The following is a 15,000-nucleotide window of genomic DNA, read 5'->3' as shown; positions in this document are numbered from 1 at the left end:
AAGGGTGAAAAAATGGCAAAGTGTCAAGGGAGCTAGGCAGAAACCCATGCCTAGGGTCCTGGAGCCCAGGGGCCGCGGGAAAGTCTGTGGAGAGCCGCTGTTGCCCTGGATGAAATGAGAAAAAAGGTGAAAAAATGGCAAAGTGTCAAGGGAGAAATTCAGAAACCCATGCCTAGGGTCCTGGAGCCAAGGGGCCGCGGGAAAGTCTGTGGAGAGCCGCTGTGTCCCTGGATGAAATGAGAAAAAAGGTGAAAAAATGGCAAAGTGTCAAGGGAGAAATTCAGAAACCCATGCCTAGGGTCCTGGAGCCCAGGGGCGGCTGTAAAGTCTGTGGAGAGCCGCTGTGTCCCTGGATGAAATGAGAAAAAGGGTGAAAAAATGGCAAAGTGTCAAGGGAGCTAGGCAGAAACCCATGCCTAGGGTCCTGGAGCCCAGGGGCGGCTGTAAAGTCTGTGGAGTGCCGCTGTGTCCCTGGATGAAATGAGAAAAAGGGTGAAAAAATGGCAAAGTGTCAAGGGAGAAATTCAGAAACCCATGCCTAGGGTCCTGGAGCCCAGGGGCCGCGGGAAAGTCTGTGGAGAGCCGCTGTGTCCCTGGATGAAATGAGAAAAAGGGTGAAAAAATGGCAAAGTGTCAAGGGAGAAATTCAGAAACCCATGCCTAGGGTCCTGGAGCCCAGGGGCGGCTGTAAAGTCTGTGGAGAGCCGCTGTGTCCCTGGATGAATTGAGAAAAAGGGTGAAAAAATGGCAAAGTGTCAAGGGAGCTAGGCAGAAACCCATGCCTAGGGTCCTGGAGCCCAGGGGCGGCTGCAAAGTCTGTGGAGAGCCGCTGTGTCCCTGGATGAAATGAGAAAAAGGGTGGAAAAATGGCAAAGTGTCAAGGGAGCTAGGCAGAAACCAATGCCGAGCTGCCTGGAGCCCAGGGGCGGTTCTAAAGCCTGTGAGAGCCGCTGTGTCCCTGGATGAAATGAGAAAAAAGGTGGAAAAATGGCAAAGTGTCAAGGGAGAAATTCAGAAACTCAGGCCGAGCTGCCTGGAGCCCAGGGGCGGTTCTAAAGTGTGTGGAGAGCCGCTGTTGCCCTGGATGAAATGAGAAAAAGGGTGGAAAAATGGCAAAGTGTCAAGGGAGCTAGGCAGAAACCCATGCCTAAGGTCCTGGAGCCCAGGGGCGGTTCTAAAGTCTGTGGAGAGCCGCTGTTGCCCTGGATGAAATGAGAAAAAGGGTGAAAAAATGGCAAAGTGTCAAGGGAGAAATTCAGAAACCCAGGCCGAGCTGCCTGGAGCCCAGGGGCGGCTGCAAAGTCTGTGGAGAGCCGCTGTGTCCCTGGATGAAATGAGAAAAAAGGTGAAAAAATGGCAAAGTGTCAAGGGAGAAATTCAGAAACTCAGGCCGAGCTGCCTGGAGCCCAGGGGCGGCTGCAAAGTCTGTGGAGAGCCGCTGTGTCCCTGGATGAAATGAGAAAAAAGGTGAAAAAATGGCAAAGTGTCAAGGGAGAAATTCAGAAACCCAGGCCGAGCTGCCTGGAGCCCAGGGGCGGCTGCAAAGTCTGTGGAGAGCCGCTGTGTCCCTGGATGAAATGAGAAAAAGGGTGGAAAAATGGCAAAGTGTCAAGGGAGAAATTCAGAAACTCAGGCCGAGCTGCCTGGAGCCCAGGGGCGGCTGCAAAGTCTGTGGAGAGCCGCTGTGTCCCTGGATGAAATGAGAAAAAAGGTGAAAAAATGGCAAAGTGTCAAGGGAGAAATTCAGAAACTCAGGCCGAGCTGCCTGGAGCCCGGGGGCGGCTGCAAAGTCTGTGGAGAGCCGCTGTTGCCCTGGATGAAATGAGAAAAAGGGTGAAAAAATGGCAAAGTGTCAAGGGAAAAATTCAGAAACCCGTGCCTAGGGTCCTGGAGCCCAGGGGCCGCGGGAAAGTCTGTGGAGAGCCGCTGTGTCCCTGGATGAAATGAGAAAAAAGGTGAAAAAGTAACAAAGTGTCAAGGGAGAAATTCAGAAACCCAGGCCGAGCTGCCTGGAGCCTCAAAGCGGATAGAAATAGCGTGGAGAGCCGCTGTTAAGCCAGACGCCCTCTGGCGGACACAGGCAGGAGTTGCAGTAAATGCATTGAAGTCAATGGGCGAGAGTAACCCATGCCTTGCGTCCTGGAGCCCAGGGGCGGTTCTAAAGTCTGTGAGAGCCGCTGTGTCCCTGGATGAAATGAGAAAAAGGGTGAAAAAATGGCAAAGTGTCAAGGGAGCTAGGCAGAAACCCATGCCGAGCTGCCTGGAGCCCAGGGGCGGCTGTAAAGTCTGTGGAGTGCCGCTGTGTCCCTGGATGAAATGAGAAAAAGGGTGAAAAAATGGCAAAGTGTCAAGGGAGAAATTCAGAAACTCAGGCCGAGCTGCCTGGAGCCCAGGGGCGGCTGCAAAGTCTGTGGAGTGCCGCTGTGTCCCTGGATGAAATGAGAAAAAGGGTGAAAAAATGGCAAAGTGTCAAGGGAGAAATTCAGAAACTCAGGCCGAGCTGGCTGGAGCCCAGGGGCGGCTGCAAAGTCTGTGGAGAGCCGCTGTGTCCCTGGATGAAATGAGAAAAAAGGTGAAAAAATGGCAAAGTGTCAAGGGAGCTAGGCAGAAACCCATGCCTAGGGTCCTGGAGCCCAGGGGCGGTTCTAAAGTCTGTGAGAGCCGCTGTGTCCCTGGATGAAATGAGAAAAAGGGTGAAAAAATGGCAAAGTGTCAAGGGAGAAATTCAGAAACTCAGGCCGAGCTGGCTGGAGCCCAGGGGCGGCTGCAAAGTCTGTGGAGAGCCGCTGTGTCCCTGGATGAAATGAGAAAAAAGGTGAAAAAATGGCAAAGTGTCAAGGGAGAAATTCAGAAACTCAGGCCGAGCTGCCTGGAGCCTCAAAGCGGATAGAAATAGCGTGGAGAGCCGCTGTTAAGCCAGACGCCCTCTGGCGGACACAGGCAGGAGTTGCAGTAAATGCATTGAAGTCAATGGGCGAGAGTAAGCCATGCCTTGCGTCCTGGAGCCCAGGGGCGGTTCTAAAGTCTGTGAGAGCCGCTGTGTCCCTGGATGAAATGAGAAAAAGAGTGAAAAAATGGCAAAGTGTCAAGGGAGCTAGGCAGAAACCCATGCCGAGCTGCCTGGAGCCCAGGGGCGGCTGTAAAGTCTGTGGAGTGCCGCTGTGTCCCTGGATGAAATGAGAAAAAGGGTGAAAAAATGGCAAAGTGTCAAGGGAGCTAGGCAGAAACCCATGCCTAGGGTCCTGGAGCCCAGGGGCGGCTGCAAAGTCTGTGGAGAGCCGCTGTTGCCCTGGATGAAATGAGAAAAAGGGTGAAAAAATGGCAAAGTGTCAAGGGAGCTAGGCAGAAACCCATGCCTAGGGTCCTGGAGCCCAGGGGCCGCGGGAAAGTCTGTGGAGAGCCGCTGTGTCCCTGGATGAAATGAGAAAAAAGGTGAAAAAGTAACAAAGTGTCAAGGGAGAAATTCAGAAACCCAGGCCGAGCTGCCTGGAGCCCAGGGGCGGCTGCAAAGTCTGTGGAGAGCCGCTGTGTCCCTGGATGAAATGAGAAAAAGGGTGGAAAAATGGCAAAGTGTCAAGGGAGAAATTCAGAAACCCAGGCCGAGCTGCCTGGAGCCCAGGGGCGGCTGCAAAGTCTGTGGAGAGCCGCTGTGTCCCTGGATGAAATGAGAAAAAAGGTGAAAAAATGGCAAAGTGTCAAGGGAGAAATTCAGAAACCCAGGCCGAGCTGCCTGGAGCCCAGGGGCGGCTGCAAAGTCTGTGGAGAGCCGCTGTGTCCCTGGATGAAATGAGAAAAAGGGTGGAAAAATGGCAAAGTGTCAAGGGAGAAATTCAGAAACTCAGGCCGAGCTGCCTGGAGCCCAGGGGCGGCTGCAAAGTCTGTGGAGAGCCGCTGTGTCCCTGGATGAAATGAGAAAAAAGGTGAAAAAATGGCAAAGTGTCAAGGGAGCTAGGCAGAAACCCATGCCTAGGGTCCTGGAGCCCAGGGGCGGCTGCAAAGTCTGTGGAGAGCCGCTGTGTCCCTGGATGAAATGAGAAAAAAGGTGGAAAAATGGCAAAGTGTCAAGGGAGAAATTCAGAAACTCAGGCCGAGCTGCCTGGAGCCTCAAAGCGGATAGAAATAGCGTGGAGAGCCGCTGTTAAGCCAGACGCCCTCTGGCGGACACAGGCAGGAGTTGCAGTAAATGCATTGAAGTCAATGGGCGAGAGTAAGCCATGCCTTGCGTCCTGGAGCCCAGGGGCGGTTCTAAAGTCTGTGAGAGCCGCTGTGTCCCTGGATGAATTGAGAAAAAGGGTGAAAAAATGGCAAAGTGTCAAGGGAGAAATTCAGAAACTCAGGCCGAGCTGCCTGGAGCCCAGGGGCGGCTGTAAAGTCTGTGGAGAGCCGCTGTGTCCCTGGATGAAATGAGAAAAAGGGTGAAAAAATGGCAAAGTGTCAACGGAAAAATTCAGAAACCCATGCCTAGGGTCCTGGAGCCCAGGGGCGGCTGTAAAGTCTGTGGAGAGCCGCTGTGTCCCTGGATGAATTGAGAAAAAGGGTGAAAAAATGGCAAAGTGTCAAGGGAGCTAGGCAGAAACCCATGCCTAGGGTCCTGGAGCCCAGGGGCGGCTGCAAAGTCTGTGGAGAGCCGCTGTGTCCCTGGATGAAATGAGAAAAAGGGTGGAAAAATGGCAAAGTGTCAAGGGAGCTAGGCAGAAACCCATGCCGAGCTGCCTGGAGCCCAGGGGCGGCTGTAAAGTCTGTGGAGTGCCGCTGTGTCCCTGGATGAAATGAGAAAAAGGGTGAAAAAATGGCAAAGTGTCAAGGGAGAAATTCAGAAACTCAGGCCGAGCTGCCTGGAGCCCAGGGGCGGTTCTAAAGTGTGTGGAGAGCCGCTGTGTCCCTGGATGAATTGAGAAAAAGGGTGAAAAAATGGCAAAGTGTCAAGGGAGAAATTCAGAAACTCAGGCCGAGCTGCCTGGAGCCCAGGGGCGGTTCTAAAGTGTGTGGAGAGCCGCTGTGTCCCTGGATGAATTGAGAAAAAGGGTGAAAAAATGGCAAAGTGTCAAGGGAGCTAGGCAGAAACCCATGCCTAGGGTCCTGGAGCCCAGGGGCGGCTGCAAAGTCTGTGGAAAGCCGCTGTTGCCCTGGATGAAATGAGAAAAAGGGTGAAAAAATGGCAAAGTGTCAAGGGAGCTAGGCAGAAACCCATGCCTAGGGTCCTGGAGCCCAGGGGCCGCGGGAAAGTCTGTGGAGAGCCGCTGTGTCCCTGGATGAAATGAGAAAAAAGGTGAAAAAATGGCAAAGTGTCAAGGGAGCTAGGCAGAAACCCATGCCTAGGGTCCTGGAGCCCAGGGGCCGCGGGAAAGTCTGTGGAGAGCCGCTGTGCCCCTGGATGAAATGAGAAAAAGGGTGAAAAAATGGCAAAGTGTCAAGGGAGCTAGGCAGAAACCCATGCCTAGGGTCCTGGAGCCCAGGGGCGGCTGCAAAGTCTGTGGAGAGCCGCTGTGTCCCTGGATGAAATGAGAAAAAGGGTGGAAAAATGGCAAAGTGTCAAGGGAGCTAGGCAGAAACCCATGCCGAGCTGCCTGGAGCCCAGGGGCGGCTGTAAAGTCTGTGGAGTGCCGCTGTGTCCCTGGATGAAATGAGAAAATGGGTGAAAAAATGGCAAAGTGTCAAGGGAGAAATTCAGAAACCCAGGCCGAGCTGCCTGGAGCCCAGGGGCGGCTGCAAAGTCTGTGGAGAGCCGCTGTGTCCCTGGATGAAATGAGAAAAAAGGTGAAAAAATGGCAAAGTGTCAAGGGAGAAATTCAGAAACTCAGGCCGAGCTGCCTGGAGCCTCAAAGCGGATAGAAATAGCGTGGAGAGCCGCTGTTAAGCCAGACGCCCTCTGGCGGACACAGGCAGGAGTTGCAGTAAATGCATTGAAGTCAATGGGCGAGAGTAAGCCATGCCTTGCGTCCTGGAGCCCAGGGGCGGTTCTAAAGTCTGTGAGAGCCGCTGTGTCCCTGGATGAAATGAGAAAAAGGGTGAAAAAATGGCAAAGTGTCAAGGGAGCTAGGCAGAAACCCATGCCTAGGGTCCTGGAGCCCAGGGGCCGCGGGAAAGTCTGTGGAGAGCCGCTGTTGCCCTGGATGAAATGAGAAAAAAGGTGAAAAAATGGCAAAGTGTCAAGGGAGAAATTCAGAAACCCATGCCTAGGGTCCTGGAGCCAAGGGGCCGCGGGAAAGTCTGTGGAGAGCCGCTGTGTCCCTGGATGAAATGAGAAAAAAGGTGAAAAAATGGCAAAGTGTCAAGGGAGAAATTCAGAAACCCATGCCTAGGGTCCTGGAGCCCAGGGGCGGCTGTAAAGTCTGTGGAGAGCCGCTGTGTCCCTGGATGAAATGAGAAAAAGGGTGAAAAAATGGCAAAGTGTCAAGGGAGCTAGGCAGAAACCCATGCCTAGGGTCCTGGAGCCCAGGGGCGGCTGTAAAGTCTGTGGAGTGCCGCTGTGTCCCTGGATGAAATGAGAAAAAGGGTGAAAAAATGGCAAAGTGTCAAGGGAGAAATTCAGAAACCCATGCCTAGGGTCCTGGAGCCCAGGGGCCGCGGGAAAGTCTGTGGAGAGCCGCTGTGTCCCTGGATGAAATGAGAAAAAGGGTGAAAAAATGGCAAAGTGTCAAGGGAGAAATTCAGAAACCCATGCCTAGGGTCCTGGAGCCCAGGGGCGGTTCTAAAGCCTGTGAGAGCCGCTGTGTCCCTGGATGAAATGAGAAAAAAGGTGAAAAAATGGCAAAGTGTCAAGGGAGAAATTCAGAAACTCAGGCCGAGCTGGCTGGAGCCCAGGGGCGGCTGCAAAGTCTGTGGAGAGCCGCTGTGTCCCTGGATGAAATGAGAAAAAAGGTGAAAAAATGGCAAAGTGTCAAGGGAGAAATTCAGAAACTCAGGCCGAGCTGGCTGGAGCCCAGGGGCGGCTGCAAAGTCTGTGGAGAGCCGCTGTGTCCCTGGATGAAATGAGAAAAAAGGTGAAAAAATGGCAAAGTGTCAAGGGAGAAATTCAGAAACTCAGGCCGAGCTGCCTGGAGCCCAGGGGCGGCTGCAAAGTCTGTGGAGAGCCGCTGTGTCCCTGGATGAAATGAGAAAAAAGGTGGAAAAATGGCAAAGTGTCAAGGGAGCTAGGCAGAAACCCATGCCTAGGGTCCTGGAGCCCAGGGGCGGCTGCAAAGTCTGTGGAGAGCCGCTGTGTCCCTGGATGAAATGAGAAAAAGGGTGAAAAAATGGCAAAGTGTCAAGGGAGCTAGGCAGAAACCCATGCCTAGGGTCCTGGAGCCCAGGGGCCGCGGGAAAGTCTGTGGAGAGCCGCTGTTGCCCTGGATGAAATGAGAAAAAAGGTGAAAAAATGGCAAAGTGTCAAGGGAGAAATTCAGAAACCCATGCCTAGGGTCCTGGAGCCAAGGGGCCGCGGGAAAGTCTGTGGAGAGCCGCTGTGTCCCTGGATGAAATGAGAAAAAAGGTGAAAAAATGGCAAAGTGTCAAGGGAGCTAGGCAGAAACCCATGCCTAGGGTCCTGGAGCCCAGGGGCCGCGGGAAAGTCTGTGGAGAGCCGCTGTGTCCCTGGATGAATTGAGAAAAAGGGTGAAAAAATGGCAAAGTGTCAAGGGAGAAATTCAGAAACTCAGGCCGAGCTGCCTGGAGCCCAGGGGCGGTTCTAAAGTGTGTGGAGAGCCGCTGTGTCCCTGGATGAATTGAGAAAAAGGGTGAAAAAATGGCAAAGTGTCAAGGGAGCTAGGCAGAAACCCATGCCTAGGGTCCTGGAGCCCAGGGGCCGCGGGAAAGTCTGTGGAGTGCCGCTGTGTCCCTGGATGAAATGAGAAAAAAAGGTGAAAAAATGGCAAAGTGTCAAGGGAGAAATTCAGAAACCCAGGCCGAGCTGCCTGGAGCCCAGGGGCCGCGGGAAAGTCTGTGGAGAGCCGCTGTGTCCCTGGATGAAATGAGAAAAAAGGTGAAAAAATGGCAAAGTGTCAAGGGAGAAATTCAGAAACTCAGGCCGAGCTGGCTGGAGCCCAGGGGCGGCTGCAAAGTCTGTGGAGAGCCGCTGTGTCCCTGGATGAAATGAGAAAAAAGGTGAAAAAATGGCAAAGTGTCAAGGGAGCTAGGCAGAAACCCATGCCTAGGGTCCTGGAGCCCAGGGGCGGTTCTAAAGTCTGTGAGAGCCGCTGTTGCCCTGGATGAAATGAGAAAAAAGGTGAAAAAATGGCAAAGTGTCAAGGGAGAAATTCAGAAACCCATGCCTAGGGTCCTGGAGCCCAGGGGCGGCTGTAAAGTCTGTGGAGTGCCGCTGTGTCCCTGGATGAAATGAGAAAAAGGGTGGAAAAATGGCAAAGTGTCAACGGAGCGAGGCGGGATCTAAGGCCGAGCTGCCTGGAGCCCAGGGGCGGCTGCAAAGTCTGTGGAGTGCCGCTGTGTCCCTGGATGAAATGAGAAAAAGGGTGAAAAAATGGCAAAGTGTCAAGGGAGAAATTCAGAAACTCAGGCCGAGCTGGCTGGAGCCCAGGGGCGGCTGCAAAGTCTGTGGAGAGCCGCTGTGTCCCTGGATGAAATGAGAAAAAGGGTGAAAAAATGGCAAAGTGTCAAGGGAGCTAGGCAGAAACCCATGCCTAGGGTCCTGGAGCCCAGGGGCGGCTGCAAAGTCTGTGGAGAGCCGCTGTTGCCCTGGATGAAATGAGAAAAAGGGTGAAAAAATGGCAAAGTGTCAAGGGAGCTAGGCAGAAACCCATGCCTAGGGTCCTGGAGCCCAGGGGCCGCGGGAAAGTCTGTGGAGAGCCGCTGTGTCCCTGGATGAAATGAGAAAAAAGGTGAAAAAATGGCAAAGTGTCAAGGGAGAAATTCAGAAACCCAGGCCGAGCTGGCTGGAGCCCAGGGGCGGCTGCAAAGTCTGTGGAGAGCCGCTGTGTCCCTGGATGAAATGAGAAAAAAGGTGAAAAAATGGCAAAGTGTCAAGGGAGAAATTCAGAAACTCAGGCCGAGCTGCCTGGAGCCTCAAAGCGGATAGAAATAGCGTGGAGAGCCGCTGTTAAGCCAGACGCCCTCTGGCGGACACAGGCAGGAGTTGCAGTAAATGCATTGAAGTCAATGGGCGAGAGTAAGCCATGCCTTGCGTCCTGGAGCCCAGGGGCGGTTCTAAAGTCTGTGAGAGCCGCTGTGTCCCTGGATGAAATGAGAAAAAGAGTGAAAAAATGGCAAAGTGTCAAGGGAGCTAGGCAGAAACCCATGCCGAGCTGCCTGGAGCCCAGGGGCGGCTGTAAAGTCTGTGGAGTGCCGCTGTGTCCCTGGATGAAATGAGAAAAAGGGTGAAAAAATGGCAAAGTGTCAAGGGAGCTAGGCAGAAACCCATGCCTAGGGTCCTGGAGCCCAGGGGCCGCGGGAAAGTCTGTGGAGAGCCGCTGTGTCCCTGGATGAAATGAGAAAAAAGGTGAAAAAGTAACAAAGTGTCAAGGGAGAAATTCAGAAACCCAGGCCGAGCTGCCTGGAGCCCAGGGGCGGCTGCAAAGTCTGTGGAGAGCCGCTGTGTCCCTGGATGAAATGAGAAAAAGGGTGGAAAAATGGCAAAGTGTCAAGGGAGAAATTCAGAAACCCAGGCCGAGCTGCCTGGAGCCCAGGGGCGGCTGCAAAGTCTGTGGAGAGCCGCTGTGTCCCTGGATGAAATGAGAAAAAAGGTGAAAAAATGGCAAAGTGTCAAGGGAGAAATTCAGAAACCCAGGCCGAGCTGCCTGGAGCCCAGGGGCGGCTGCAAAGTCTGTGGAGAGCCGCTGTGTCCCTGGATGAAATGAGAAAAAGGGTGGAAAAATGGCAAAGTGTCAAGGGAGAAATTCAGAAACTCAGGCCGAGCTGCCTGGAGCCCAGGGGCGGCTGCAAAGTCTGTGGAGAGCCGCTGTGTCCCTGGATGAAATGAGAAAAAAGGTGAAAAAATGGCAAAGTGTCAAGGGAGCTAGGCAGAAACCCATGCCTAGGGTCCTGGAGCCCAGGGGCGGCTGCAAAGTCTGTGGAGAGCCGCTGTGTCCCTGGATGAAATGAGAAAAAAGGTGGAAAAATGGCAAAGTGTCAAGGGAGAAATTCAGAAACTCAGGCCGAGCTGCCTGGAGCCTCAAAGCGGATAGAAATAGCGTGGAGAGCCGCTGTTAAGCCAGACGCCCTCTGGCGGACACAGGCAGGAGTTGCAGTAAATGCATTGAAGTCAATGGGCGAGAGTAAGCCATGCCTTGCGTCCTGGAGCCCAGGGGCGGTTCTAAAGTCTGTGAGAGCCGCTGTGTCCCTGGATGAATTGAGAAAAAGGGTGAAAAAATGGCAAAGTGTCAAGGGAGAAATTCAGAAACTCAGGCCGAGCTGCCTGGAGCCCAGGGGCGGCTGTAAAGTCTGTGGAGAGCCGCTGTGTCCCTGGATGAAATGAGAAAAAGGGTGAAAAAATGGCAAAGTGTCAACGGAAAAATTCAGAAACCCATGCCTAGGGTCCTGGAGCCCAGGGGCGGCTGTAAAGTCTGTGGAGAGCCGCTGTGTCCCTGGATGAATTGAGAAAAAGGGTGAAAAAATGGCAAAGTGTCAAGGGAGCTAGGCAGAAACCCATGCCTAGGGTCCTGGAGCCCAGGGGCGGCTGCAAAGTCTGTGGAGAGCCGCTGTGTCCCTGGATGAAATGAGAAAAAGGGTGGAAAAATGGCAAAGTGTCAAGGGAGCTAGGCAGAAACCCATGCCGAGCTGCCTGGAGCCCAGGGGCGGCTGTAAAGTCTGTGGAGTGCCGCTGTGTCCCTGGATGAAATGAGAAAAAGGGTGAAAAAATGGCAAAGTGTCAAGGGAGAAATTCAGAAACTCAGGCCGAGCTGCCTGGAGCCCAGGGGCGGTTCTAAAGTGTGTGGAGAGCCGCTGTGTCCCTGGATGAATTGAGAAAAAGGGTGAAAAAATGGCAAAGTGTCAAGGGAGAAATTCAGAAACTCAGGCCGAGCTGCCTGGAGCCCAGGGGCGGTTCTAAAGTGTGTGGAGAGCCGCTGTGTCCCTGGATGAATTGAGAAAAAGGGTGAAAAAATGGCAAAGTGTCAAGGGAGCTAGGCAGAAACCCATGCCTAGGGTCCTGGAGCCCAGGGGCGGCTGCAAAGTCTGTGGAAAGCCGCTGTTGCCCTGGATGAAATGAGAAAAAGGGTGAAAAAATGGCAAAGTGTCAAGGGAGCTAGGCAGAAACCCATGCCTAGGGTCCTGGAGCCCAGGGGCCGCGGGAAAGTCTGTGGAGAGCCGCTGTGTCCCTGGATGAAATGAGAAAAAAGGTGAAAAAATGGCAAAGTGTCAAGGGAGCTAGGCAGAAACCCATGCCTAGGGTCCTGGAGCCCAGGGGCCGCGGGAAAGTCTGTGGAGAGCCGCTGTGCCCCTGGATGAAATGAGAAAAAGGGTGAAAAAATGGCAAAGTGTCAAGGGAGCTAGGCAGAAACCCATGCCTAGGGTCCTGGAGCCCAGGGGCCGCGGGAAAGTCTGTGGAGAGCCGCTGTGTCCCTGGATGAAATGAGAAAAAAGGTGAAAAAATGGCAAAGTGTCAAGGGAGCTAGGCAGAAACCCATGCCTAGGGTCCTGGAGCCCAGGGGCCGCGGGAAAGTCTGTGGAGAGCCGCTGTGTCCCTGGATGAAATGAGAAAAAAGGTGAAAAAGTAACAAAGTGTCAAGGGAGAAATTCAGAAACCCAGGCCGAGCTGCCTGGAGCCTCAAAGCGGATAGAAATAGCGTGGAGAGCCGCTGTTAAGCCAGACGCCCTCTGGCGGACACAGGCAGGAGTTGCAGTAAATGCATTGAAGTCAATGGGCGAGAGTACCCAATGCGCCAAAAAAGTGCTGAAAATATGACAAAGTGTCAAATGAATGGGAGTCAATGGGCGAGAGTACCCAATGCGCCAAAAAAGTGCTGAAAATATGACAAAGTGTCAAATGAATGGGAGTCAATGGGCGAGAGTACCCAATGCACAAAAAAAGTGCTGAAAAAGTCCACACGAGCCTAGTCAGAAATGCAGGCCGAGGCGGCTAAAGCCCCAAAGCGGCTATAAAAAGCGTGGAGAGCCGCTGTCGCCCCGGAGGAACGGAGAAAAAGTGCTGAAAAAAGGCCTAAATCCTAACGGACCTAGGCGGAAGTGCAGGCGAGGCGGCAGGAGTCTGAAAACCGCTATAAAAAGCGTGGAGAGCCGCTGTCGCCCCGGAGAAACGGAGAAAAAGTGCTGAAAAAAGGCCTAAATCCTAACGGACCTAGGCGGAAGTGCAGGCGAGGCGGCAGGAGTCTGAAAACGGCTATAAAATGCGTGGAGAGCCGCTGTCGCCCCGGAGAAACGGAGAAAAAGTGCTGAAAAAAGGCCTAAATCCTAACGGACCGAGGCGGAAGTGCAGGCGAGGCGGCAGGAGTCTGAAAACGGCTATAAAATGCGTGGAGAGCCGCTGTCGCCCCGGAGGAACGGAGAAAAAGTGCTGAAAAAAGGCCTAAATCCTAACGGACCGAGGCGGAAGTGCAGGCGAGGCGGCAGGAGTCTGAAAACGGCTATAAAATGCGTGGAGAGCCGCTGTCGCCCCGGAGGAACGGAGAAAAAGTGCTGAAAAAAGGCCTAAATCCTAACGGACCGAGGCGGAAGTGCAGGCGAGGCGGCAGGAGTCTGAAAACGGCTATAAAATGCGTGGAGAGCCGCTGTCGCCCCGGAGGAACGGAGAAAAAGTGCTGAAAAAAGGCCTAAATCCTAACGGACCGAGGCGGAAGTGCAGGCGAGGCGGCAGGAGTCTGAAAACGGCTATAAAATGCGTGGAGAGCCGCTGTCGCCCCGGAGGAACGGAGAAAAAGTGCTGAAAAAAGGCCTAAATCCTAACGGACCGAGGCGGAAGTGCAGGCGAGGCGGCAGGAGTCTGAAAGCGGCTATAAAACGCGTGGAGAGCCGCTCGGATGATTTTTCAAAGTGTCAAATGAATGGGAGTGAATGGGGCAGAGTACCCAATGTGTAAAAAAAGTGCTGAAAAAACGACAAAGTCCACACGAGCCTAGTCAGAAATGCAGTCCGAGGCGGCTGGAGCCCCAAAGCGGCTATAAAACGCGTGGAGAGCCGCTCGGATGATTTTTCAAAGTGTCAAATGAATGGGAGTGAATGGGGCAGAGTACCCAATGTGTAAAAAAAGTGCTGAAAAAACGACAAAGTCCACACGAGCCTAGTCAGAAATGCAGTCCGAGGCGGCTGGAGCCCCAAAGCGGCTATAAAACGCGTGGAGAGCCGCTCGGATGATTTTTCAAAGTGTGAAATGAATGGGAGTGAATGGGGCGGAGTACCCAATGCGCGAAAAAAGTGCTGAAAAAACGACAAAGTCCACACGAGCCTAGTCAGAAATGAAGGCCGAGGCGGCTGGAGCCCCAAAGCGGCTATAAAATGCGTGGAGAGCCGCTCGGATGATTTTTCTAAGTGTGAAATGAATGGGAGTGAATGGGGCGGAGTACCCAATGCGCGAAAAAAGTGCTGAAAAAACGACAAAGTGTCAAATGAATGGGAGTGAATGGGCGGAGTACCCAATGCGTGAAAAAAGGTCTGGAAAAACGACAAAGTGTCAAATGAATGGGAGTCAATGGGCGGAGTACCCAATGCGCGAAAAAAGTGCTGAAAAAATGACAAAGTGTCAAATGAATGGGAGTCAATGAGTGTTTTGGTCGACCAGGAAAAAACGCGTTTACGGGAGAGGGTAAATCAGCCGAGAGGGGGGGGGGGGGTATACTTTACCCTCTCCCGTAAATGCCATTTTTCCTGGTTGACCAAAACACCTCCAGCACGATTTCGGAAACCCAGTTTTTAGAAACACTGACCTCCAGGGGAAGTACCGAGAAAAGCACACTTTTGAATCCGCTTTTGACGCACTGAAACACGGACGTGAGCTGGGGCTGTGCCGCTCTTGGAAAACCCCTGGAGGTTATTTTCTAAAACGGGTTTCCGCGTCCCCCTGGGCGCCCGTGTTGGGCCGCGCAAGGCGGTCCGGGCTGCCCACCCCATCTGAGTGCCCCGTTGGGCCGCGTGCATGGCAGGCATCCAAGGAAGGCTGATGAGCAGCGGTGATGATGATGATGAGACACCAGCTGCAATTTTGACAAAGTGTCACCTCTCAAGCATTTCCAAGCGTGACACAAACAAAAGGGAACGGGAACTTTGATATGAGTGACTTGTGCTTCTTTTTCTCCAAGTGTCACTCCACAGCTGGCACCCAGGCTGTGTGACGCAGGTGTCCGACGAGGAGCGCCCGCGATGGGCCGCGTCAGGCGGCCCGGGCCGCGCTATCACCTCCGGATGACAACATCCAAAGGAGCACGTTGGTGCTTGCTGGGAGTTTGCGCACGCGATAGGCGACGCCTGGCGGCCCTGGCCGCGCCTCGCCAGCGGGTAATGACGACCGCGAGCGCCATGCTGCGCCGATGGAGCTGTCCGAGGAGCGAGAGCGCCCGCCATGGGCGGCATCCGGCGGCCCCTGGCCGTGCTTCGTCTGCGGGTCGCTCTCCACCTCCGGGTGGCCAATCCGAGGTGTCCGCAAAGTGTGTGCGCTCGCCATGGGCGGCATCCGGCGGCCTCTGGCCGTGCTTCGTCTGCGGGTGCACACTAGGCGCGGTGGCTTTGTCCGCGCTCCACCTCCGGGTGGCGAATCCCAAAAAGCAGCACTTGGGTGCTTCGTAGGTGTCAGAAAAGTGTGTGCGCCCGCCATGGGCGGCATCCGGCGGCCTCTGGCCGTGCTTCGTCTGCGGGCGCACACTCGGAGCGAGGCTGCTGCTCGCTCCGGCGCGGTGGCTGGGTCCGCGCTCCACCTCCGGGTGGCGGAAGGAATCGAAAAGGAGCACTTTGCTGCTTCGCAGGTGTCAGAGGAGTGGGAGCGCCCGCCATGGGCGGCATCCGGCGGCCCCTGGCCGTGCTTCGTCTGCGGGTCGCTCTCCACCTCCGGGTGGCCCACTCCAAAGAAAATAAAAAAGGAGCCCAGCTCACTGGAAGGCAAGCTGAGGCTCCGGCGCGGGTAAG

Source organism: Dunckerocampus dactyliophorus, unplaced genomic scaffold, assembly GCF_027744805.1.
Source record: "Dunckerocampus dactyliophorus isolate RoL2022-P2 unplaced genomic scaffold, RoL_Ddac_1.1 HiC_scaffold_30, whole genome shotgun sequence".
Taxonomy (NCBI): Eukaryota; Metazoa; Chordata; class Actinopteri; order Syngnathiformes; family Syngnathidae; genus Dunckerocampus; species Dunckerocampus dactyliophorus.
The sequence above is the reverse complement of the archived record's forward strand: the minus strand, read 5'-3'. Positions refer to the sequence as shown.